This window comes from Patella vulgata, chromosome 9, assembly GCF_932274485.2.
Source record: "Patella vulgata chromosome 9, xgPatVulg1.2, whole genome shotgun sequence".
NCBI classification, from domain to species: Eukaryota; Metazoa; Mollusca; class Gastropoda; family Patellidae; genus Patella; species Patella vulgata.
Genome location: NC_065887.2, coordinates 3,872,754 through 3,899,777, shown reverse-complemented (window position 1 = coordinate 3,899,777; position 27,024 = coordinate 3,872,754). Strand labels below are relative to the sequence as shown.

Genomic DNA, 27,024 nt, shown 5'->3' with positions numbered 1-27,024 from the left:
TGTTTAAAACACACTTTTATCTTCCGCTAGTCGTGAGGGTGGGGGTTGGATGACCAAATGGTTTAATTTGTGCCTGTCAGATCATAAGGTCTGTCAATGAGTCCAGTAACATGGTTTTCGATTCACCTTTCCAACCTTGTGGTTTTTTCCGGGTCCTTCCGTTGCCTCCCAAGCAAATTATTGAAATAAAATTGAAACATGTTAGTCCCGAAATGACCCAGTCCTTATGAAGTGGATGTTAAACCACATTTCTCTCTCTCTCTCTCTCTCTCTCTCTCTCTCTCTCTCTATCCATCACTGGTAGTTACATGTAGAAGAGTTTGTGTATCATTTCATGTATAAACAATGCCACCAGTGCAACATAAACTCTGCCATTTAACTAAGTGAGAAGTTGGACCTAAGATAGATAGACCACATACAGAGTTTGAACTGACAGGTTTGATATTTACATCTCATGATGAGAGGTGAAACAGATTTCATCATGGTCGGTCAGAACATGGGTTATTAATGGTTGGCTCCACCACTTGTCAGACATGTATCCAATATCTACACAAATTTCTCAACTTATCAAATTTATTTGCCCTTTTTATTAATTCTATATTTTACTTTTTAAACATATACATGTATACCTGTCTTAAAAGCCCAGTTGGTTCTTATTGTGAGGTCCCCATTGTAGTCATATTCTTTATAGTAAGGCCCCCACTATAGTCAAATTTCAGGTCCCTTATAGCAAAGCCTCATTGACTTGAGTCACATTCCATGGAACCTTGTAGGAAAGTCCCATTGGGTCAAATTCAAAGGTCCTTATTCCCTGCTTGTACATGACAAGGATTAGGGTCGCCTGTCCACCTCATGTGTCTTTCCATCCCACAGCTAAAGACCCTGATTTGCAAGTTCCCAAACAACCTAGTTTGTGTTGAGTGGGCATAACACCCAATTTCTTTCTTTCTCCCTTACAGTAAAACGTCATACCACGAATTCTTTTAAAATCAAATTGTAACTTTAGAACATGCTGTCAAAATTATATTTTTATACAAATGTTGAAAATGTCACTTGTTATTATTTGGTCTCAGGTTCTACCAGTCAGCAGAGGTCCCTCCTGTTGTTAACGGTTACAGTTGTTAATGGTAACACGATCTATGTACCTGATGATAAGTTGACATATGTTGATTACAAAGAGAAAGGTGAAACTACAGGTAACGTTAAACAGGTAATTAACTTTCTACAGGTGAAAGACAAATTTACCCTTGGTGTTAAAGATTTACTATGTAAGAACTAAATCAGAATAATTTATTGAGTTAAATTTAAATTAACTGTAGATCTATAATTTGTCAGTGCGAAAAGTTTACTATGTAGTCATTTACTAATATTCATTGTCTGAAGCCTTCCATTTTATACACTAAGTTTATCTGGTTAATAGGTAGTCTGGAGCCTTCCATTTTATACAATAGTTTATCATTGTCTGGAACTTTAAACAGAAAAGTTAAACATACATTATACAAGAGCTAAATCTGCCTAATGCAGGTCTTTTATTGTGCTTTCAAATGTTATATAATTATTGTTTAGACATTTATTCATTCAACTCTCTACATCATCAGTTGGAAAAGAGAGAGAGAGAGAGAGAGAGAGAGAGAGAGAGAAATGGGGTTTAAGTCCACTCGACACAAACTAGGTCATTTCAGGACAAACACATGGTTCAATTTTATTTCAATAATTCGCTTGCGCGTAGGGGTCTTTAGCAGTGGGAGGAAACCGGAGGACCCAGAGAAAACTCACGAGGTTGGAAAGGCGACCTTTTTCTAACGTACAACCCGGGAATGGAAACCCCGTCAGTTGACTCAATGACAGACCGTATGATACAGTGCAGCATGCTTGTGCTAACCATTCGGCCATCCAACCCCCAGTTTGAAGAGATATTGAATGGATTAGATAATCAACTCTCTAGCTCATCAGATGGCCAGGATATTGAATGAATTAGATAATCAACCCTCTACGGCATCAGATGGCCGGGATATTAAATGGATTAGCTAATCAGCTCTCTAGCCCATCAGATGGCCAGGATATTAAATGAATTAGACCATTTGGCCATATAATAATAAGTTCAATTTAAAATGAACCTCAATAAAAGGACTAACAATCGAGACTTCGTTCATCGGCTATTTCTTGTCAAAACTTCAAACACTCACAACTAAACACTCAAAATAAAGAAATTGGACTGAATTTTTTTATATATTCATTTTGAACCATATTATCTAAATGTTACATACACCATCTTTAAGAGACAAATGGTGTATGGCTTATAATACGATAATACGATCGATAGACTGAGATATTAGTATGACTCATAAATTGTTAGTTAAACTGTGTATTTCCCATCAATGACTTGCCAGATTACTTTAAAAATATTACATACAATCTGGTCTAAATGATTGTGGATATTTAGTACCCTACCCCCATCTTGCCCCACCCTACCCCAAACGCACCTGCACCCTACCCATGATTTTGATCGCCAGGACAGATTTTCATGTTTATATCCACATGAATGTCCCGTTCCTCCTTAATTGTAGGTAGTCAATTTTACCATATCGTCATCATATTACCCCTAGTTAAAGCTTTCATCGAAATAACACTGGTAAACTGTTCGTAATTATTATTTTGGTTTGGTAATGAAAGGTTCCAGGGTTCGTCCGCCCCCCCCCCCCCTGAAGTTATGACAAATCCACGCCCTTGCTCCTCGCCCCCATTGCTCCATTGTCATATTCCAAATATTCCCAACTGGAGTATTAGGATAGCAGTCCAAAAATTGTTTTGTTTCCTTCCAAATTTATAATATGTTTTATTATATTTTATTACCTCTATGATATCTCGACCCGTTCTTCCAGGACTATGTTTATTATATTTTATTACCTCTATGATATCTTGATCTATTCACTATGAGATGAATACCAGGATATATTTATTTCTGTCAGTGTCTTTATAGTAGGAATCAAGTACTCAGATCTTTATCCTTGCCGTGTCAGGGGAGCCACAGTGACGAATTAAAGACTTGTCAAAAGACGATATTTTATAATTTAATGAACACCAGCCAGTACCACCACCTAGAAGTTTCACTGAATCTTTCCTTCCTCCTCTTTTTGTTAATCTGATTGAATCCAAGCTAGGAGATTATCTACCTTTTATATTTTGATTTTGTTTATTTTCTGAAAACATTTTTAGCATGGCAGGCCTGTAGCTAGAGGGGACGTGGTGGGGGGGGGGGGGCAGCCCAACCAATGTCACTCGGTTTTAAGGGGCACCCATACTGATATGGGCATGTTGGTCGTTAGCTTCATATTGTGTCCAATGGAATGGCGTGGTTCAGCGATCCCTTGCCCCCTCCCCCTTGCTAGCTACGGACCTGCATCGACAGTTGAAATATAAACATTGACATTTGCTAGTCTTGTGTGTGCATTGTTTCGTTATGCCTTTGCAGTAGTCAGAAAGGTTGTAAGCCCAGTTGAGGCGTGGACAGCAGAAGAAGACCAGTCAGACAGAAGCCATGACATTAATAACCACTGGACATATGCCCACATGATGAGACAGGTTGCAATCTACAGTCGGTTTTTATTGACTGTAAATAAAGTATGCTTAAAAAGATGATTAGCCTAAATTACTTTAGCATTGACTAAGCCATGAAAATTTACATATCTGTTCCAATGTCAATCAGCCTGTTTAATTCGCCACTCCACCATAAAACAAGTTGACCTAATGTCATTCCGTTTCCCTGTATTGTGTCTGTATTCAAGATGCATCATTTTATGGTGACTCATAATTCCCAAACCTCTACCAACAGGAAAAACACAGAAATCATTTGTCTATTTGTTGAGATTCAATGAAGTCAAGTCTCTGTAATAACAATAGATGCTCTGTTCTTAGGCCGGATATATCAAGAATTCTGTTTCTAGAATTTACAATGTTCTATATATCATATAAAGATGAATAAATTGCGGGTTGAAAATAATTTTTATAAGGATGGTTTCGTAAGGCCTATTCACAGGGAATTATTGAGATTTAAGGATAGGACAGGCACACCATTTTAAGATATGGTCATCTCTTTAAGATACAGTACACCAATTTCAGATATAATGCACCTTTTTTCATACATGGCACAACATTTTAAGATACGACACATAATTTTCTGACATAGCAATGAAATGAAATGGGTTCTAACGTCCTACTGTTCTGCTCCTATGCTGGGCTAATGAAGAACGGGCTTACGCCATACAGTGTGCTATGAGGGAAGTTTTGCTCGGGCAGCGGTACTACTGCCTACTATTATATCGAATTCCAACTGCTACGGGATCTTTTATGTGCACGCCAATGTGTACACAGGACCACAGTGTTACGTGCTATCCGAATGACTAGACAGCTGTCCTTGTCAGGCCCTCCGTCATGCATCACTGACCAGGGGAAAACATGCTGGAAAATCCTGATGAAGTTTCTCGGCCAACACTTGGAGCGAACCCGTGACCTCAAGGATATTTAGCCAGCGTCTTACTTACTTAGCCACTGTGGCTCCCCTGACACGGCAAGGATAAAGATCTGAGTACTTGATTCCTACTATAAAGACACTGACAGAAATAAATATATCCTGGTATTCATCTCATAGTGAATAGATCGAGATATCATAGAGGTAATAAAATATAATAAACATAGTCCTGGAAGAACGGGTCGAGATATCATAGAGGTAATAAAATATAATAAAACATAGTTCTGGAAAATGGAAGCATAGAAACCAGAAATCTTTACGACAACACCACACAATAAATCTCCTATGATTAAATAGATGTTTAAATTAAAATTCGAAGCAACGGTTCAAAGTTGAATGGAATAAAACAAGAGAAAACATAAACCCAGGAATCGAGTTACTGTATAGTCTGGTATTATATACAAACTCACGTCCCTATATATCATTGAGTATTAGCCACTGTAACTCGGGTATCATTTAATTATGTGTATCTAGCACTAATTTCTTTTACATTCGTTTAATATCGAATCTCTGTTTAAAAATTCATCAAAATCATTTAAAATTCACCCCAAATCATCTAATTTGTGTCCAGTTTAAAGCTGACTGATTAATTTTGATAATGAGTGTACATGTCCAATTTACAAATATTTAAATACCTGACCACTGTACAAAAATGAATCATTATACATCAATAATCAATTGGGTTGTTTATTTGTTAACAATGATCGAAAAATTAAACAATTGTAAATTGGACAATCATATCAAAATTGAATGATCAGCTTTTAAACTGGACACAAGTACAAATTGGAGATTTTCAAAGAATACATAAAGCTAAATACATAAGATAAATTGATACACAGGTTACAGTGTAGGCAGGCATGCTATTTCAAAATTTTGCTGGTCAGACATTTTAAGTTGTGGTTAACAGAGGCCAGAATTAGGTCACCAGAAGTCGTTAGTCAGCTTCAGGAATAGCGTACATAAGCTTCCATTCCCTTTAATAGAATTCAACTACAAATATTTCTATTTTATGTAGCATAGATGTTCAGAATACAAAAAAAAATATCTAAAAACATTCAGGATGTCTTTAGAAATGACTATTTATTTATTTGTTCTGACTATTTATTTATTTGTTCTGTTTTTTTGTTTTCAGAGAACATCTCTAAAAATGTTCCAAGATATTTTTTTGAAACTTCGTGTAGTTTATAGTAGATGTTCTTTTTGTTAATTAGAAATTTTTCGGATAAATATTTTTTGTGTTTCCATGGAAATAAATTTGATTTAATTTTGTAAATACATGATGTTGATGACTGATTAGTGTTATATGTTCTCTGGTTTTGCTACATGGTGACAGTCAATCAATTTAACATTTTCATTCATCCATCACTAAAAACATAAAATCCATTTTAGTTTATCACTCGAAATATAAATGCCATCTTCATTAACCAGGTGTGCTGAGGAATAGTTAATCCTCCATTTCATTTTGTTTCACTTCCATACATAAACCACTCTTTTTGGCAAAATAATTACTCATGTTGACTTTTTAATTTTTTAAAAATTGGATTTATTTCTGATATGTCGCATACATCTTTGAAAAATATAATTATATTATAACAAAACATAGGTTGCCAAGTAAATAAACATAGGTTTCCAAGCAACAAAGCATAGGTTGCCAGGTAACATAGGTTGCCAGGCAACAAAACATAGGTTGCCAAGCAACAAAACATAGGTTGCCAGTAAACAAAACAGATTGCCAGACAGCAATACATAGGTTGCCAGGCAACAAAAGCCCAACAAAACATAGGTTGCCAGGAAACAAAACAGATTGCCAGGCAGCAATACATAGATTGCCAGGCAACAAAACATAGGCTGTCAGGCAAGGATATATAGGCCCATCTATTTGCTTAGTGGTCTCCTGGAACACTATGTTATTGTTATCACCATAGAAACACAAATCAGTTATTGTTCAGAAAGGTATCCTGAATGTCTAGTCTAATCCTTCATGTACACATGTACATACCATTGACAACATAATAAAATCTCCTGTCATTTGGAAATCCAAACAAACTGCAAGCCATTAGCCCATTTTAAAAGCCTGGTTGGTGAAGAAAATTATAAGATGTGGATATGATATTTAACATATTTAAGTAGGCATTTACTATGAATTATTTTAAAATAGTTTATGCATATAGTTTTATTTCCTCAATCACACGAGAATGTTTTTTTTATATAAATAACTATTTGATCAGCATGAAGATGTTGTAACCATAACAACCACCCCTAATCATATTTCCTCCTACTAACACCACTTATAGACCGTATCAATTTGAAATTTTGGAAATTAAAAAGGGTTTAATGTCCTACTATTCTGCAATGACTGAGCCATTGAAGACGGGTAGTGTGCTATTAGGGACATTTTGCCCAGACAGCAGCACTACAACCTACTCTTATTTTGAATTCCAAGTGTCAAGGTTTTTGCACGGGACTTCAGTTTTTTGTACCATCTGAACTACTAGACACTGTTCCTTGTCAGGCCCTCAATAACCCCTTCCCCTGCACCACTGACTCAGGCCCTCAATAACCCCTTCCCCTGCACCACTGACTCAGGCCCTCAATAACCCCTTCCCCTGCACCACTGACACAGGCACTCAATAACCCCTTCCCCTGCACCACTGACACAGGCCCTCAATAACCCCTTCCCCTGCACCACTGACAAGAGTTAAATACAGAGGAACTTTCTCATTCACGACCGGGAGCAATCCCATGACCTTCTGGTTAATCAACTAGCACCTTGCTCACTGAGCCTCCACAGCTCCCTCGGAATCCCTTTTACAACTTTGAGAAAAAAAATTTAAAATTTAAAAACAAAAATACTTGTAATGTTTTATAATTTTGAATCTTTTAGGTAATAATATATTTAGTAACTGGATGGGGTTATAACACATAACGCAGAAAAATTTGGGGCAGAGATCTATTCTTGAAGTAAAGGATCTGACATTAATCACCCATAATTAACATAAATATTTCCACAACATAAACTGAATCCATGGAAACCGAGGATTGTATAAACTGAATCCATGGAAACTGAGGGCAGAGTATTTACTCAACCAGAAATGATTGTAAATCGCGATCGGACATGACACCCACACGAAACACTGTCTACCAGTTCTCTACCAATACTCGACAAGTATACATTTAGTTTAGATGATTGACGATCTCTTGGCAATAATTTGAGATGTCTGGTAGATTGATTCTACAGACCGATAAAACCTCTCAATACAACATGGCTGTTACTTTCTGATTTATTTCAAGGTCAATGCCCCTAATTATCTCCCACAATATACAAACCATCCCATAATTCCAATAGATTTATGACCCTTATGTAAATTGCATTGACCTGTGGATGTCTTGGTAAACAAGACTAACTCTATTGACCGTCAACTGTCTGGGTAAACAGGACTAAATCTATTACTTCGTGACTAGTAAAAGATACGTTTATTTTCCCCGTCTGTTTGATATAACTGACATTGAAGGTAACTGGTGAATCTATAATTAACCTATATAGTCACTTTAGTCTTTTCTCAGGGCTCTTGACTGACAGTCGCCAGTCTAACCTCGTAGATTTTCTCTCGGTCCTCCTGTTTCCTCCCACTGCTACATTGAACCATACGTTAGTCCCGAAGTGACCTTGTTGGAAGTTAGTCTGTCTCTCACCAGGACCAGTTTCAGATCATTCTGGGCACATTGACTAATAACTAATTAATGTAGACTGCTGGAATGATGGCAGACCCGTCGTCTTTGCCCGAGAGAGAAATAGTGTTTAAGTCCAAAAGATATAAAATAGGCCATTTCGGGACTAACATATGATTCAATTCTAATTCCATTACGTGTAGGGGTCTTTAGCAGTGGGACAAAATCAAAGGATCCGAAACAAACTCACGCAGTTGGACAGACGACTCTACTCCTTGTCGAGTACAAGCAGGGAATCGAACCCATGCCACTTGACTCAATGATAGACCTTAAACCATTCGACCACCCAACCCCACTCGATTTACATGTAGTGAGGGCTGATTGATAATAAGGCTGCACATCAAGGGCCCAACGGTCATTCTCGTTCAAACCATCTTACTAACATGTTCTGTCTTTCTTCTCCTCCGTTTTAAGTAGATTGTCTCCAAGAAAACCTCACCACAATCAATAAACAATTATTATTTTAAAATCAACGAGACGATTACCAACGCCCTATAACAACAACCCATCATGTTTTGACAAGCTATGGTTGTATGAGATCAATACGATTGGCCCCCGGGGCTACGGTTCATTATGATCAATGATTTTCAATTAAACATGATGATTTTACATCAGCCTGTGTTACGATGTAAGCATGTTATACATGTCATATGATCGATGATGTTCAATCTCTCTAACAAATCTATAAATCAAAATGAAATGAAACGGGGTTTAACGTCCTACTGTTTTACTCCAAACTGGGCTAATGAAGATGGGCATACACCATACAGTGTGCTATGAGGGAAATTTTGCCCGGACAGCGGCACTACGGCCTACTCTTATATCAAATTCCAACTGTCAAGGGATCTATTACATGCATGCCAATGTATACAAAGCCCCTTTTTTTTCCGTCCCATCCGAATGATTAGACAGCTGTCCTTGTGAGGCCCTCTGTTCTGCACCACTGACAAGGGGAAACCACATTGGAAAATCGGGATGAACTTTCTCGGCCAATGCTAGCGAGCCAGCGTCTTACCCACCTGGTCACCGTGACTACCAATCTATCAATCACTTTATACAGGTCACAATTCTATGGAATACAATTACTGAGCGACATCAAAGAGAAATGGGGTTTAACATCCACTCGACACAAACTAGGTCATTTCGGTTCAATTACTGCTTATTACTAGTGGAAACTTCACTCAGTAATAAGCAGTAATTATATTGCATAGAATTGTGACCTGTGTATTCCAGTTCAATTACTAAATGCCATGGTAACAATATATTTTACTTATATCAGGAATTGGGATCTATAAAAATCGATTTATTTACAAGGACAGCTATTTTCTATTCTTGATGCCTGTTCAAAATGTTTTCCGGCGTGGTTTCCTCTGGTCAGTAGTTCGGATTGGACGAAAAACCTAGGACCCATGTATACATTGAAAGTTCATCGGCTTTTTCCGACGTGGTTTCCCCTTGTCAGTGATGCAAGATGGAGGGCCTGACAAGGACAGCTGTCTAGTCGTTCGGATGGGATGAAAAACCGAGGTCCTGTGTGCACAAGAGATCCCTTGGCAGTTGGAATTCGAAATAACAGTAGGCCGTAGTGTGGCTACTTGGGCAAAATTTCCCTCATAGTACACTGTATGGCATATGCCCATCATCATTAGCCAGTTGGAGACGAACAGTATGACATTAAAACCCATTTCATTTCATTTCAGTTCAAAATGATAAAAGTCGTATAGTCATATTGACATTAATGTTAAATATTTTGCACCTATTGTTCGTCTTGTAAATCAATAGCATGTAAGATATTATTAATACGTTGTATTAACAGTTCTTTATTACATAAATTTATCTTAAAGTACACAGGACGACCGGTTTCATTAGCGCAGAAAAATCAATCTGTTTCATACAGGTATTGTAAGTTGAAATTCCTTCTAGATGAAACGTCATGCGGTGTCGATCATTAGCTCAATAGTTTGTGCAATGTTTACACAATGTGAACCGGTCCGGTCAGAATGATGCCTTTTATTCATTTTATTTATCTATTTACACTAAATCAGAAATATATTTCACTCAGATAAACTTTGAACTTATTTTTCTGTTCTAGAATTTAATTTGGAGAAGAAAAAAGGTTAATATTGGGGCTCATTAACTTAGACCGATGTCATACCTCTCAGTGATATTAGTGGCCTAGCAAATATTTACTGCTCATCAGTGCAGAAACCTTAGGACATTTATGCCCCTTTCAAGGACAGCAAAATTACCACATAAATTTCTCTCAATAACCACACAACGGCCTTCTTCATTAGACCAATTAGTGCAGAAAAGTTAGGGCGTTCAACCCCTTTTCAAGGACAGTAAAATTATTACATAAATTTACTCTGATAGAAGAGATAGCACACAGGTTGGCCATCGTCATTAAATGATTGAGTTTGGAAAGAAGGACGTTGAACCACATATATTTGATTTGAAGGACAGTAAAAATACTAATTTGAAATAACGTCAGAACCAAGACATGCAAATCTTTATTATGTTTATTGTCTTCATCAGTCCGATTCAAATACAGATCTATATTTTTGTTTCGTTATTTTTATACTTTCGATGGCCTACACTACATTAAGATCTGACCAGTTGTAGTGGAAGGTCGTGTCAGGGGTCATACCCTATGATGTCAGACATTTGATTCATCAATTGGCGTTGATGTTTCCAGCAGATACCCACAGTTTTGTGCATCGCACGCCAAGAACTCGCTGCAACAGACCATTTCATTACGTAATCCCTCACATCAACCAAAACGCGGGTTATATAACAACTCTTCTAGATCCTAGTGTAGTAAAGACAAGTAAAACAAAATTTTGAACTATAAAAAAAAAAAAAAAGAAATTGTGTCTTCATTTGTCCAATCGATGTGGAAAAGTAAGACGTTTAACCCCTTTCATTTTAAGGGCAGTATAATTATTGAGTTGATTTTCTCTTAAGGTATACGGGATGCCTATCTTTATTAGATATTGTTGAATTGGTCTTTAAGGACATGGGACGGCCATCATCATTAAATATTGTTGAAATCCTCATAAAGTATACGGGACGATCATCGTCATTCGATTGATTGATGCAGGAAATGTAGGACATTGAAGACAGAAAAATGATTGAATTGAAATACCATCAGATAAGAGAGACGATAATTAAATATTCTGACGAGTCAAGGTTTTGTTCAATCTATCGCGTCGTTACACAATCAACAGGACGTGTAATCACTCGTTAATAGACCAGATCAATATGTCTCATGTGTGAGTTGGTTAAATAAATATGATATAATAAGACTATGTTGATGTAGACTAGATCAATGGTAAAACATGCATGGTCAGAAATAATTGTAGATTTTGTAGAACCTGTTTAAGGAAGCTTATCGATTGATCATATTATGGCTGGATGACCAAACTATCTGATGATCATTATGGCTGGATGACCAAAGTTTATCTGATGATCATTATGGCTGGATGACCAAAGCTTACTTGATGATTATTATGGCTGGATGACCAAAGATAACAATTGTCAAGGTAGTCCGCTGTGATAAATATTCCCACTTTAAATCTGTACTCAATTACCATGGCAACATAATATCATTCAAAATTTGTTACAGGGGGTGGATTGGAACCACCGGTTAAAAAGTGGGTCACCAGGGGTAGATAGAAATACTTCCGAAATACTTTTTTTAAGTTGAAGGATGCACATGCCAATTTTTTGATCCAGTCTGCTACTGCTGTGACAAAATGATTCCATGTCCATATAGAGTAAACAGGGCAGTGGTAGTCGAGTGGTCGAGGCTCCGGACTCTATACAACAAGATCACAGATTTACATGTTTCCTTCAAGCTTGGTCTGGACTTGCTGGGGTGGTTCCTTCAAGCTTGGTCTGGACTTGCAGGGATGGTTCCTTCTTGAATGACAAGGAAAGTGGGCACATAAGAACTCTAGACAGAAATCAAAGAAGAGCAGAACAAAACGCTGTTGTCCAACCTCACACTACACACATAACCATGGAGATGAACTGTAACATATGTTAGTCTCAAAATAACCAAAGTATGAAGTTAAGTATGTTGTAAAATCTCGACTTCTGCCAACGGACCCTTCTTACTGTAGCCATTATCATCTAACACATGGTTATCTATTAATTAAAGTTTTAACGCCCCCTATATTACATGCAGAGTCACCCCGATGAAAATCGGTGAAAAATTCTTTCGACGTGTACTTTTTTGATAAAAGGAAAAACATTCATGGAGTTTTCTCCACAAGAATGGATAAGTACGCTGGCTGGCTGAAAAGTTCTAAACCTGTCTCTATGAAAGATCTGTACAAAGTCGACTGTCTCCATTTATTTTTCTACATAGTCCCATTTAAAGTGTACACACTTTTGCCCATGATCTTGCAAGGCCTGGATGCCAGTCAGAAAGAAATTTTCCTAAGTCACCCTAAAAAAAAAAATGGCGTTCAAAGCTGGCATGACGTCATCATTACTAGGAAAATAACGACCAGCTAGTTACTTGATATCCGCACTAACAAACACAGAGATTTTATGAAGAGGTCACTCCCGTTAAGCTGTCATTCATAAAAATTCTCTTGAACGACTGACTGCTAAATGCAGATTCTACTGTATACACATGACGTTTGGACAAGATTTCATTGGTCATTATCAAGCATATCAATGTATTTAATATTTGTTAGTCAATGATTTTTGATGTATATATTGTATATATTAGCTCAATGATTTTTATGTATATAATGTTTATAGTGGAGAGGCTAGAAGGTAATATATACTGGTATTAGCTCAATGATTTTTATAATGTTTATAGTGGAGAGGTTAGGTAAGTTAATAAATCGAATTACTGTCTCATCGTTTATTGGTCTAGACACGATGATAATCAGACAAACAACAAAACAGGTCAAATATTATATCACCTCATACAAATTGTTTTTATATACCAATATGATAGTTCATTTCATAACTTACTCAGTCATTCGGATAGGACGAAAAAAGTAAAGTCCTGTGTACACTAGACATTCGGATAAGACAAAAAAAGTAAAGAAAGTCCCGTGTACACATTGAAGTGCACGTAAATAAACACTTGGCAGTTTGATATAAGAGTAAGCCGTCAGGGTAAAATTTTCCTCATTTAATGCTGTATGGTGTATATCTGTCTTTATTAGCCCAGTCGGAGTAGAACAGTATATCCCATTTCATTGCATTTGGCTTCCTTTACTCCTAAAACTCATATATATAATTTTATCTTCCCATATTAATCTGTTTATCTCCTCACATTAAACAGTTTATCCTCCCCATATATCATTTTATCTCCCCATATAAACATGACAAGGAGTAGGGTCACCTGTCCAACCTCCTGGGTTTTCTCCGGGTCCTCCGGTTTCCTCCCACTGCTAAAGACCCCTACGCGCAAGCGAATTATAGAAATAGAATTGAACCATATGTTAGTCCCGAAATGACCTAGTTTGTGTTGAGTGGATGTTAAATCCCATTTCTCCCTCCTCATATTAACCAGTTTATCCTGTTTTAGGATAAAGCTTCTCGTTTGTTCTATAAATCTTTATTAAAAGAAACAACGGCTATAATGGATGAAGTGGGGGACGGAAGCGACAACAAAATATAACACCACATTTCCATGTGGGGTAAAAAAATCCTTTCTGTTGATTCATTAAACAAACTAATATTTATGTAGAAATTTTATCCGATGTTTTTATTGATTAGTGTGAAAACATTAAATATTTTGTTTCATTTGCCAGAATAATATTCATTATTTAATCTTGATAATAAAACCGAGTTCCCCCATCAACTTCCCGCTCAATAATATAACTCATGGTGATTATAATTAAAATATATCTTATAACATAACACAGTTCTATGGATAACAACCACTGTATAATATACCCACGACACTTCAACAAGATTTTACTGATCGTTATCAAGCATACAAATATATTGTCTTTATTCAAATGTGGGTCAATAATTTTAATCGAAGACAGGAGAAGTTTAAAAAGTATTTGTTAATGAGATGTTAAATTCTATTTCTACCCAAAATAAATAAAAATTACCTTATGTTCGTTTCCAAAGATCTAAGAAAAGTGTCACTGATATATCTCGTGTTTGTGAGATTATATGAGACTTAGGAGCCACGTTGGCTCAGTAAGTAATGTGTTGGCTGGCATGGCTGACCAGGAGGTTGCAGGTTCGATCCCTGTATTGGCTGAAAAAATACCTCAAGATTTTCTAGTGTGGTTTCCTCTGTCAGGATAAATGACCTGACAAGGAATAGCATGTAGTCATTTGGATGGGACAAAAAAAACGAGGTCCTGTTGGTGTTGGAATTCGACAAAGAGTATGCGGAATGGCTGCTGTCAATTTGTTTTTAGTGTACCTTGTTAGTTATTTACTTCTGACAGGAATGTATTATATCAATATATTATTTGTTTTTATATATCTGATGTCCTACTGTTCTGCACTGACTTGATAAATTAAGACTGGCATATGACACAAGGTTCTCAGATAGCAGTGCTACAACCTACTCTTATATCGAATTCCAACCGCCAAGGTTTCATTTATGTGTACGCCAATGTATACACGGAACCTCAGTTTTTTGTCCCATCCGAACTGGTAGGTCAATTATATAAATTTGTTTATATATAATCAACAATAACAAGTTTTTATGTTTATTTTATTTTAAGAGGTTATTTTGTAATTAAGCCAGGTATATTTTGTAATTAAACCAGGTATATTTTGTAATTAAACCAGGTATATTTTGTATAATTACCTGAGATGTGTAAACATTGTGTCTAATTATATAAACAATGTTGTGTTAATTAGGTCAGTATTACATGACCTATATATTTATACAGGTGAAAGATTAGTGGATATAATCGACCTGTCATCAACAGCCATTGTTATCAACATGTTCTATATTGTGACTGTCAGGGGAGGAAATCCATATTAATCCATTGTTAAGACACGACAATGACAATACAGTCCATCATACCACAGGGATGTCTAACCTTCCATGCATGTTATGTAAAAAGGTCAGTCGGTCACCCCTGACCTAATACAGGTATGGTTAACCTCAAGGGTGTGGTATGTCCCTCACCTATAAACTTTATCCTACATATAAGATTAAAGAGATGGATTGCCTTTAATCTCAAAATTTTGTTTTGATAATTCAACCTGATATTGGTCCGCCACTAAATCAAGCTATTTCATATTTAGATGGAAACTTTGAGAAAAAGATCCATGGATAAACTCCATTTCATTGATATATGATAATAAAGTACAGATATTTCTATTTGATAGCAGATGAAAATGCGTGGTCCCCCCTTGTCAGTGATGCAGGACGGAGGGCCTGACAAGGACAGCTGTCTAGTCATTCAGATGAGACGAAAAACCGAGGTGCACGTAAAAGATCCCTTGACAGTTGGAATTCGATATAAGAGTAGGCCGTAGTGCCGCTGTCCGGGCAAAATTTCCCTCATAGCACACTGTATGGCGTATGCCCGTCTTCATTAGCCCAGTTCGGAGCAAAACAGTAGGACGTTAAACCCCATTTCATTTCATTTTCAGCAGATGAAAATGATAGCAGACGAAAGCAGATGAAAATGATAGCTGATGAGTATCATTTAGAATGCAAATGAAATGAGGTTTTAACATCATTATAACTTGTGGGAATCATTTAGTTGTGTTGTTTTACCAGTAGTTTTTGTATTTAATGTTTAGTTTCAAACTATTGTTGGTCAATTGTTTAAATTCATTGAGAATTATAGAAAACCATTTGGTTTCTACTGTTGTGTCGTTTAAAGGATCTGTATGGCCAGTTTAGTTTCTGGAGCAGTGTTGAATAATTAATTAGTCTGTTAATTACTCAACACCGCTCGCGAAAGTAAACAGTTATAAACCCAACACCCATTATGTAATCTAGACAGACCCTTTAAACGACACAACAGTAGAAACCCAATAGTTTTCTATAATTCTCAATGAATTTAAACAATTGGCCAACAATAGTTTGAAACTAAACATTAAATACAAAAACGCCTACTAAAACAAATGAAATGAAATGAAATGGGGTTTAACGTCCTATTGTTCTGCTCTGACTGGGCTAATGAAGACGGGCATACGCCATACAGTGTGCTATGAGGGAAATTTTGCCCGGGCAGCAGCACTATCGCCTACTCTTATATCGAATTCCAACTGCCAAGTGAACTTTTACGTGCATTCCAATGTATACATGGGCCCGCTGTTCTGCACCACTGACAAGGGGAAACCACGCTGGAAAATCCAGATGAACTTTCTCTGCCAATGCAGGGATCGAACACCCGACCTCCAGGCTAACGAGCCAGCGTCTTAACCACCTAGCCACCGTGGCAACACAACTACACGATACCTAAGTTGTAGTGGATCCTGTTTTTCGACACCAGATGGGCTAATGAAGACGGTCAGTGTACCATGAGGAGAATTTTGTTTGGACAGGTGACCTTACTCCTTATCACATGCTGTTTCTACGGAGGAATATTGGAATGGATTAAAACCATGTCAGATATTTCAACAAGTTTATCTATTGGTTAGATATTATACAGGTTAACGACCCCCCCTGCTGGCCATCGTTAACAGGTGTTTTATCTTTCTTTACAATTCACCTTACAACATTCACTTCACATGACAGGTTGGTGGGTAACCTAGTGGTCTAAAACAGTTCACTAGTGGTCTAAAATGTTGCACTTAGGTTTGGTTGGTAACCTAGTGGTCTAAAAACTTGCACCAAGGGTTGGTAGGTAAGCTAGTGACTAAAATGTTGCAATAATTTAGATGTAGAAATAATGTGTACACCCTGCCTCATTCATTACACTGGTCACAAGAATTTGTTATAGTGTATATAAATTGGGGTAAATAGGGGACAGGGGATTAGGAGGAGAAGGGGGGGGGGCGTAAAATGGCCCAAGAAGATATATTTAATTCAGTGAATCAGTCAATAAAAACATATAAATATACACTGTAACCTGGGTTTCATTTAATCTTGTGTATCTAGCACTAATTTCTTTCACAATAGTTTAATTTCAAATCTTTGTTTAAAACTACGTAAAAATCATTTAAAATTACCAAAAATCATCTGATTTACATTTGTATCCAGTTTAAAGCTGACCATTCAATTTTGATAATGAGTGTCCATTTTACAAGCTGTTTAATTTCTTGATCGCTGTTAAAAAATAAACAACCCAATTGATTATTGATGTATAATGATTAATTTTTGAACAGTGGTCAGGAAATTAAATACTTGTAAATTGGACACTCACTATCAAAATTTTGAATGACCAGCTTTAAACTGGACACATGTACAAATTAGTTGATTTTGGTTGATTTTAAATGATTTTTACAAATTTTTAAACAAAGATTTGATATTAAACAAATGTGAAAGAAATTAGTGTTAAATACACAAAATTAAATGATAGATGGGTTACAGTGATACCTGTATCTCTATAAATAACTCATTTCTTATCAAGAGAGATAATATTCCATGATATTTCCGCTCGTAAACTACCTGTGATCGCTCGTAAACTACCTGTGATCGTAAACTACTGGTAAAACTAAGTGTACTCACCACTAATCAAGGGTTATAATAGATTTATATTTCTTTATCTTTTTATAGTAACATTGATCATCTCTCATAAACTTTATCATCCACCCCTAACCCTAACCCACACCTACAACTATTATCATCATTTAAAACTATCATCAATGTTTAGGTCATATGTTATTTTGTTATTTTTTAATTCTGTTTTAAATTTCAAATCTATATTTAATATTCATTAATGCTTGGTTAGTCATTAGAGGCAGACAGCAATTAACCTGTCAATCAAATTATGACAGGCTGGCAACTAAAGTGGTTGATCTGTTAAGTTTCATCTAACTATTGTCTTAAATGCCTTAAGTCTTAATCCTTCAATAATTAAATGTTATATAAATAGACAATTGTATGTAAGATGATTCATGAGTTGGAGAGAACAACTTAAAGATAAATTATGGGATTTAAGATAAAAAGATGGCAGTTCTCGCTATAATAGTTAAAAACTAGATAGTGTAAAGGTAATTTGCTGAAAATTTCAGTCAAATTGATCCAATATGAGCTGAGAAAGAAGCCGGTGAAATTTTTGCATAGTCTCGGTCATCATTACTAAAATCATTAATATAAACAGCATAGTCTCGATTATCCACTTTTTCTGATTTAATTATCAACGGCCGTTAGCGGCATATAGGAATCTAATCCAGCCAACATCGAAGGCTAGCCTTGACATCGAGAGTTTATAATGGTCTGGATAAGTTAATTAATGTCTAATTGATAATTTAGATAACATTTCAGGCCTAAAGAAAGACTTGTAATAAGCAGATTTTGCTCTTGCATAATGCACGTTTAAGGAATCTATATATACTAGTTGGAGGTCCGATTTATAGGAAATTATAAGTTGTTTAATTGTTGCTGTTAATTATTTGCTCCTGAAATAAAGTGTTGAAGATCTATTCCAAGAATCTGTATTCATTTCCGATACTTAGAGAACACATGTCGATGAGCTACATTCCCTGAAGTCGAACGGTGTTACAACATATACAAATATTATCATCATTTAAAACTATATCTTTTATAACTATAGTTCCAACCAAACCTAACCCTAACCCTAACTCTAGCACCTATAACTTTATCTTATATACCAGTAGTTCCAAACCTTTAGTTGGTTGCGACCCCCTATTCCAGAACATACACATCCCGATATATATGGAGTGGGGGATCCCCTAAAATTAGTTTCACATTCCTGATCAAAAAGTTATAATGAGAGACTGAGGAAACAAATCCTGGCCGTGAGAGAGGAAAGACGATTGACAATGTGGCATGAGGTGTATAGGTCACAGATTTATATATTTGTCATAAGAACATAGCATTTTTTTCAAAAGTTTCAGAGTAGTCTGCAACGACCCCACGAAAAGTGCTTGGGGTTGTGACCGAGAGGTTAGGAACTGAGGTTATATACATATTATCATCAATTTAAACTTAATCTTGTATATTATAAGTGTCCATTATATACAATTACCAACTGGTTGTCTGTTTATTTTCTTGTATGTATCACTCTATCTTATTTGACTCACATGTACATTCAATGTTCCAGAAATTATTGTACCAATGTTTAAATTCAGAGTAGGACCTTAAACCCCATTTCATTTCATTTTAAATTCAGATAGTTCCATATGTTCTGAAATAACCTTTACCCTCTCGCTCGCTCTCTCTCTCTCTCTCTCTCTCTCTCTCTTTCTCTCTCTCTCTCTCTTAATACAACAGGCCCTTAAGACCCCTCTCTCTCTCTCTCTCTCTCTCTTAATACAACAGGCCCTTAAGACCATTCTCAATTTCTCTCTCTCTCTTAATACCACAATACCCTTAAGATCTCAATCCCTATTTCTCTCTCTGTGTCCCTCCCTTGCTATTGCTCTCTGTCTCCCTCTTTCTCTGAATATCCCTGTCCTTCAAGATAAAAACTCATCCCTTAAGATCTCTCTCACTTTCTCTCTCTCTCTCTCTCTCCCTCTCAATGAATATTATTCCAGTTCCTCAAGATAAAAACTAGACATATAAAGATAATATATTTTAATACTGCTAGAGAAGAGAGAAATGTATGACTTATTGACATGTGAACAGGTATAAAAACTTGCCCTATCATTGTTCTATATACTCACCTGTATGACCCCAGGTCATATTGATATACACCTATCTTTATATACCTTAGAGCAGGTACTCTAATTATTGTCCTAATATACCTTACAGCTCTCTCTCTCTCTCTCTCACTCTCACTTTCTCTCTCCCCCCCCCACCCCCGATTATGGGTATGTTCTTATTAGACATGAGGTTGTGTTCTTTATGAAGTGTAAAATGAAATGGAGTTTAGCATAAAACTTTTCTCATCTGACTGGGCTAATTAAGGCAGGATATGCTTTAACGTACACGCCGATGTGTACATGGCACCTTGATTTTCCACCCTAACCAACCGACAATACTTTGTGCTTGCCAGGCCCTCGAACCTACCCATTGAATCATTATTATTCCTTTGTCTCATTAAACTCCCCATTTGTTTGGCGCCGTAACTAGCTCAGAGCAACGAGGGGGGTGGGAAGTGTTCTCAAGGGTGCTGTAAAATTGCCAGACAATGTTTATCTATTTTTTTTATGGTCAAACAACATCCATTTCATATCATTATTATTCCCCTTTTATTATCTTATAAACCTCTTTAAACATACATTATGTAAGAGCTAAATCTGCCTATTGCTGGTCTTTTTTTTTAAGTCTGAAATGTTATCTAAACTATTAATTAACCTATCCAGACCATAATCAACTCTAGATGGCATTGCTAGCCTGTGATGTTTAGTGGATTATAATCCGATTTACTGCATAACTTTCCATCACGATTTAACCATTGAATGGATAATCGAGACTATGCTGCTTATCGTACTGACCTTAGTAATAATGATCAAGGCTAGCTGGAAATTTCAACCGCTTTATTTCTCGGTTCCTAGTGGATCAATTTGAATGAAATTTTCAGCAAATTGCCTTCACATTATCTAGTTTTTAACTATTATAGTGAGAACTACCAACTCCCATAATGTATCTTTAATGAAGGTGAAAATAAATTAATAAATTGCGTTAATCAGGTATGTTTCAATCAGTAATATAAGGAAATTGGCTTGTTGGGTTGATTTCCCCTTTATTTTATTGTATTCTTTAATGTTTTATGTACAAGGTTTGATTGTTTGATAAACATCAAGTTTTTATTGGGTTATTTTAATCGACATGTTTGTTGATGCAAAACGTCTCAGATGTTTAATATTAAAGGAGTCAATACACGATAATAATTATTTATACAATATGTAGAGCATGACATCAATAAGGTCATCAACATCATTAAATACAGACCCCTTCAATAAATATAAACTGATTTCTAATCAATTACTAAAATATTTATCATAATTTCTAATCAATTATGTTCAGTAAACTATCCAAATTGAACGAAAATGGGCCTAAAAACACATATTTAAATGTATATAAAGTGATTTATAGTCAATTTTAAATATTTTATTATCAATTAAATGTTCAGTGAAATATGTGACCCGCTCGCACTATACCAGGTGCTTGTCGTACAACTTCATTTTGTACTACGGGCACACAAACATAAACTGTATGCCTTCTTGTTGCTAGGAATTGCATCTTTGGAAAGCTTAGGCTGTGGACTATTCAAATATACTGCCAGCTCTATTTTTTTTATAAAAAATGACCAAGAGCCTGGTTTTGTGGGAGCAACTCACATATGTGAACAGTCCAAGTTGAACAGCCTTTTTTATACCCCACTCCTGTCAATCCAAAAATGATCCCTCCCCTTATTAATTAACCCTCTACGTTTACCCTACCAAAAATAGCGCATCCGCAAATGGATTTACACAATTTATTTGATCTGTTTTTACATATTTAAAATGTTTTTCTTTCTCACATTTCTGAATACCGTTTATAGAAGATAGATCACGAACACGTTTATATCTGTTTATATCAGATGGATCTTGACACGTTTATATCTGTATATTACATGATGAATATCATATCAAATGATCCAACTGCCTGAACATACACTGTAAATCTAATTAACAAGGTAAACACACAAAATATCAATAAACTACTCAACCGTATAAAAACAACCTAAACATACAAATACTTTCATTAGAATATTAATAAATCATAAACAGAACTCAACAGGTAAACAATATACAGGTATATTTGGTGATGTCTGGTGGTGTCTAGTGGTGTTTGGTATTGTCTCTTGGTGTTTGGTAGTGTCCGGTGGTGTTTAGTGGTGTCTAGTGGTGTTTGGTAGTGTCTAGTGATGTTTGGTGGTGTTTGGTAGTGTCTAGTGGTGTTTGGTGGTGTCTGGTGATGTCTAGTGGTGTTTGGTAGTGTCTAGTGGTATCTAGTGGTGTTTGGCAGTGGTGTTAGGTGGTGGTGTCTGGTGGTATTTTGTGGTGTCTAGTGGTGTTTGATGGTGGTGTTTGGGGGTGTCTAGTGGTGTTTGGTGGTGGTGTTAGGTAGTGTCTAGTGGTGTTTGGTAGTGTCTAGTGGTGTTAGGTGGTGGTGTCTAGTGGTGTTAGGTGGTGGTGTCTAGTGGTGTTAGGTGGTGGTGTCTAGTGGTGTTTGGTGGTAGTGTCTAGTGGTGTTGGTAGTGTCTAGTGGTGTTAGGTAGTGGTGTCTAGTGGTGTTTGGTAGTGGTGTCTAGTGGTGTTAGGTGGTAGTGTCTAGTGGTGTTAGGTGGTAGTGTCTAGTGGTGTTTGGTAGTGGTGGCTAGTGGTGTTTGGTAGTGGTGTCTACTGGTGTGTGGTAGTTTCTAGTGGTGTTTGGTGGTGTCTAGTGGTGTTTGATAGTGGTGGTGTCTAGTGGTGTTTGGTAGTGGTGATTAGTGGTGTTTGGTAGTGTTTGCTGGTGTCTCACGGTTTAAGCAGTACACAGATGCAACCTTGTTTTACTTCAAAGAATCTTTTTTTTAAAGAAACAACTAATCTGTTGATCACTCACCGTTTAAATACATAGATTAATGTTTCTTACCCTAGCAGACGTATTCACGGTTTCATCTTAGTGAACTAAGAAGTACAGGGAAAGTGGGGTTTGGATGGGTAAAGGCAGGAGTATATAGAGGGTGGGGTTTGGGTGGGAAAAGGCAGGAGGGTTTGGGTGGGTAAAGCCAGGAGTATACAGAGGGTGGGGTTTGGTGGGGTTTCGGTGGGTAAAGGCTGGTGTATACAGAGGGTGGGGTTTGGGTGGGTAAAGGCAGGTGTATACAGAGGGTGGGGTTTGGGTGGGTAAAGGCAGGAGTATACAGAGGGTGGGGTTTGGGTGGGCAAAGGCAGGAGCATAGGGAGAATGGGGGTTTGGGTGGTGGGTATAGTTGATGGTTTAATTTTAACGGTCTGAAGCTCCTGTTGCTTTCACGAGGAATTACCAATAAATAAATTATTAAAGTAATCCAATCTGTAAGGAAATATCAATCTGACATTGCACTCATCAACTTCATATAAACACAATATAATTTGTTGACGGGGAGTTCGAGAGGATGTATTTCGGGTTGAGAGAAAGTAGGAACATACAGTTCAACCAAATGAACTTATAATCAAATTATCGTTAATTAAAATTTCTAATTAAATCGTCTCCTTCATCTTGGTATAGATAGCATCTTCTAACATCACCACCCCTTGTCTAGGGTCATCAAGTACAGGTTGTCAAGCTAAATACACATAATGTTGTAACCGGCATCTAAAACACTTACTTCACATGGTTTTTTTCTCCAATATTAAAAGCAGACAATAATTAACAGTATAACATGTGCCGTCACTGCGTCAAGTGTTCTCGTTTAGATCCCACCTTTGTACACGTATGTGGCAAGGTGTAGGGTTGTCTACCCAGCCCTGTTGGGTTTTGGTATGCGGCAAGGTGTAGGGTTGTCAACCCAGCCCTATTGGGTTTTTTGGGATCGTATTATTATTGAAATAATTCTCAGATTAAGCCACGATAAATTAGATATTTTCAAAAAAAAACCAGCAAATGACAAGCAGCTCTATTAACTGAAGCGTCTGTGTACACTGTTTAAACTTTTTTATTCTAATATTTACTATGTAGGGCCTATAGTTGTTCGGAAGGGACAAAAAAAAAAACGGTCCAGTGTACACATTGACGTGCACGTAAAAGATCCCTTGACAGTTGGAATTTGATATAAGAGTAGGCTGTAGCGCCATTGTCCAGGCAATTCCCTCATAGCACACTGTATAGTGTATGCCCGTCTTCATTAGCCCAGTACAGGAGCAGAACATTAGGACATTAAACCCATTTCATATCTTTTGTAAACATGATTTACACTGATATATGTCGTAACCTCAACGAACCCAGGTCATGAGGTAAATAAACTGTTAAATATTGGCTGCACTTTTAACTTGATTATATATCAACAGGTGACTTGGTGTAGATTGTATATATCCTACTGGAGTAACATCACATGAAGTACACAAAAAGTTTTATACCCCGGCATGCATTTAACCACCAGTCAAATATATTTTCATTTACAATTAGTAATAACCTTAATAGTACATTTTTCAAGTTCAATCTGTTTTAGTTATAGTTGCTTTTACTATTTTTAATAATTTTAAAGTAAGTTTATTAAGTTCAACAGTTGCTTTTACAATTTTAAATAATTTTAAAGTAAGTTTATTATAATATTAAGTTTAACAGTTCCTTTTACTATTTTTAATAATTTTAAAGTAAATTTATTAAGTTGAACAGTTTCTTTTACTATTTTTAGCAATTTCAATGTAAATCTATAGTTTAACAGTTGCTTTTACTATTTTTACAAATTTATAAAGTTTAAATGAAGTTATATTGTTATATTTGTTTTAATGTAAATCGCTTTATCAAAAATAAATTAAATTATTATGTCGGGGGGGGGGGGGGGAGAAATTACAAAATTAATCTCTTTGATTCCTGGAGAGTTTACAGAATAATCTCTTCCTTAATTTCTTTCCTGAAAAAAAAAGCACCCCATAAAATCTATGTGTACTTGAGTACATAGGTTAAATTTAATTACTGTAGCAGGAAAACATGTGGAATATTGGATGAGTGGCCTAGAGCCATATGTATAGACAAAGTCTCGCCAACTAGGGTTCGGCAGACGACACTATTTAACAGGGTTCGGCAGACGACACTACTTCTTGTCACATACAAAACTTTGGCAGGGATAGGTAGACGACACTACTTCTTGTTGAACACACGAATCCAAACAACAAAACAAATTATTCAACTTATTTTTTATTACTAAACAGAAATGAGATGGGGTTTAACGTCCTACTGTTCTGCTCCTACTGGGCTAATGAAGACGGGCATACGCCATACAGTGTGCTATGAGGGAAATTTTTGCCCGGGCAGCGGCACTATCGCCTACTCTTATATCGAATTCCAAGGGATCTTTTACGTGCATTCTAATGTACACACGGGACCTCAGGTTTTCGTCCATCCGAAGGACTAGACAGCTGTCCTTGTCAGGCCCTCTATCCTGCATTACTGACAAGGGGGAACCACGTCGGAAAATCTGGATGAACTTTCTCGGCCAATCACTTAGCCACGTGATCCCTGATTTTGGTCGAGAAAGTTCATCAGGATTTTGGGGTGTAGTTCCCCCTTGTCAGTGGTGTAGTTCCCCCTTGTCAGTGGTGTAGTTCCCCCTTGTCAGTGGTGTAGGATGGACGGCTGGTTAAGTGACAATGTATAGTCCAAGGTCCCATGTACAAATTGCACATAAAAAAACCCTTGACAGTTGGAATTCGATATAAAAGTATGCTGTGACGCTGCTGTCCGGGCAAAATTTCCTTCATAGCACATTGTATGATGTATACCTGTCTTCATTAGCCCAGTTCGGAGCAGAACAGTAGGACGTTAAACCCCATTTCATTTCATTTTGATTTATAAATTGTGTAGAGAGATTGAACATCATCGATCATATGACATGTATAACATGCTTACATCGTAACACAGGCTGATGTAAAATCATCATGTTTAATTGAAAATCATTGATCATAATGTACCGTAGCCCCGGGGGCCAATCGTATTGATCTCATACAACCATAGCTTGTCAAAACATGACGGGTTGTTGTTATAGGGCGTTGGTAATCGTCTCGTTGATTTTAAAATAATAATTGTTTATTGATTGTGGTGAGGTTTTCTTGGAGACAATCTACTTAAAACGGAGAAGAAGAAAGACAGAATATGGTAGTAAGATGGTTTTAACGAGAATGGCCGTTGGGCCCTTTATGTGCAGCCTTATTATCAATCAGCCCTCACTACATGTAGATCGAGTGGGGTTGGGTGGTCGAATGGTTTAAGGTCTATCATTGAGTCAAGTGGCATGGGTTTGATTCCCTGCTTGTACTCGACAAGGAGTAGGGTTGTCTGTCCAACTGCGTGAGTTTGTTTCGGATCCTTTGATTTTGTCCCACTGCTAAAGACCCCTACACGTAATGGAATTAGAATTGAAGAGACAGCAGAATCCAACCCTAATCTCATCTTTATTAATCCAGTCGGAGCAGAATTGTACGATGTTAAACCCCATTTTATTGCACTTCACATTTCCAAATTCCAACCCCCAATGCATTTATCATCAATGTAGGACTCTCAATAAACATGTTCAAAGTTCATTATTTTTCTTATTTAGCAAAAATAAGACATAATATTTTGATGACCTTTCGTTGACCTTTCACCTTTGAATATAGAGAGGTCGTGGGATAATTAGCATGTGGTAGTATAATATAATGATATAATAGGATGTTATATTTGGGGTGTATTCAATGAATATATTCAATTACTGCTATTTAAACAACTATTAAATAACAAGGTCAATAACCGTTCTTCTTTATATAACACTGTAACTCAGGTTTCATTTAATCCTGGTATCTATAACCTTAATTTCTTCAACATTCATTTAATATCAAGAGGGAGAGAGAGAAATGGGGTTTAACGTCCACTCGACACAAACTACGTCATTTCGGGACTAACATAAGGTTTAATCTTATTTACATAATTCGCTTGCGCTTAGGGGTCTTTAGCAGTGGGAGGAAACCGGAGGACCCGGAGAAAACCCACGAGGTTGGACAGGCGACCCTACTACTTATCACGTACA

General features: G+C 36.7%; 1 protein-coding gene and 1 long non-coding RNA gene across 2 annotated transcripts in view; one reads left to right on the top strand and one right to left on the bottom strand.

Moving 5' to 3' along the window:
• LOC126831618 (uncharacterized) overlaps window positions 1-5,772 on the top strand; it is a 37,896-nt gene extending 32,124 nt beyond the window's left edge. The window contains exons 2-3 of the long non-coding RNA XR_007684224.2: window positions 1,074-1,210; window positions 5,661-5,772. This is a non-coding gene — a long non-coding RNA (uncharacterized LOC126831618). The remainder of the gene's footprint in view (window positions 1-1,073; window positions 1,211-5,660) is intronic.
• The window catches only part of LOC126831588 (homeobox protein Mohawk), an 86,858-nt gene that overhangs the window by 45,384 nt on the left and 14,450 nt on the right, over window positions 1-27,024 (bottom strand). The gene's annotated exons all lie outside the window — the stretch shown is intronic.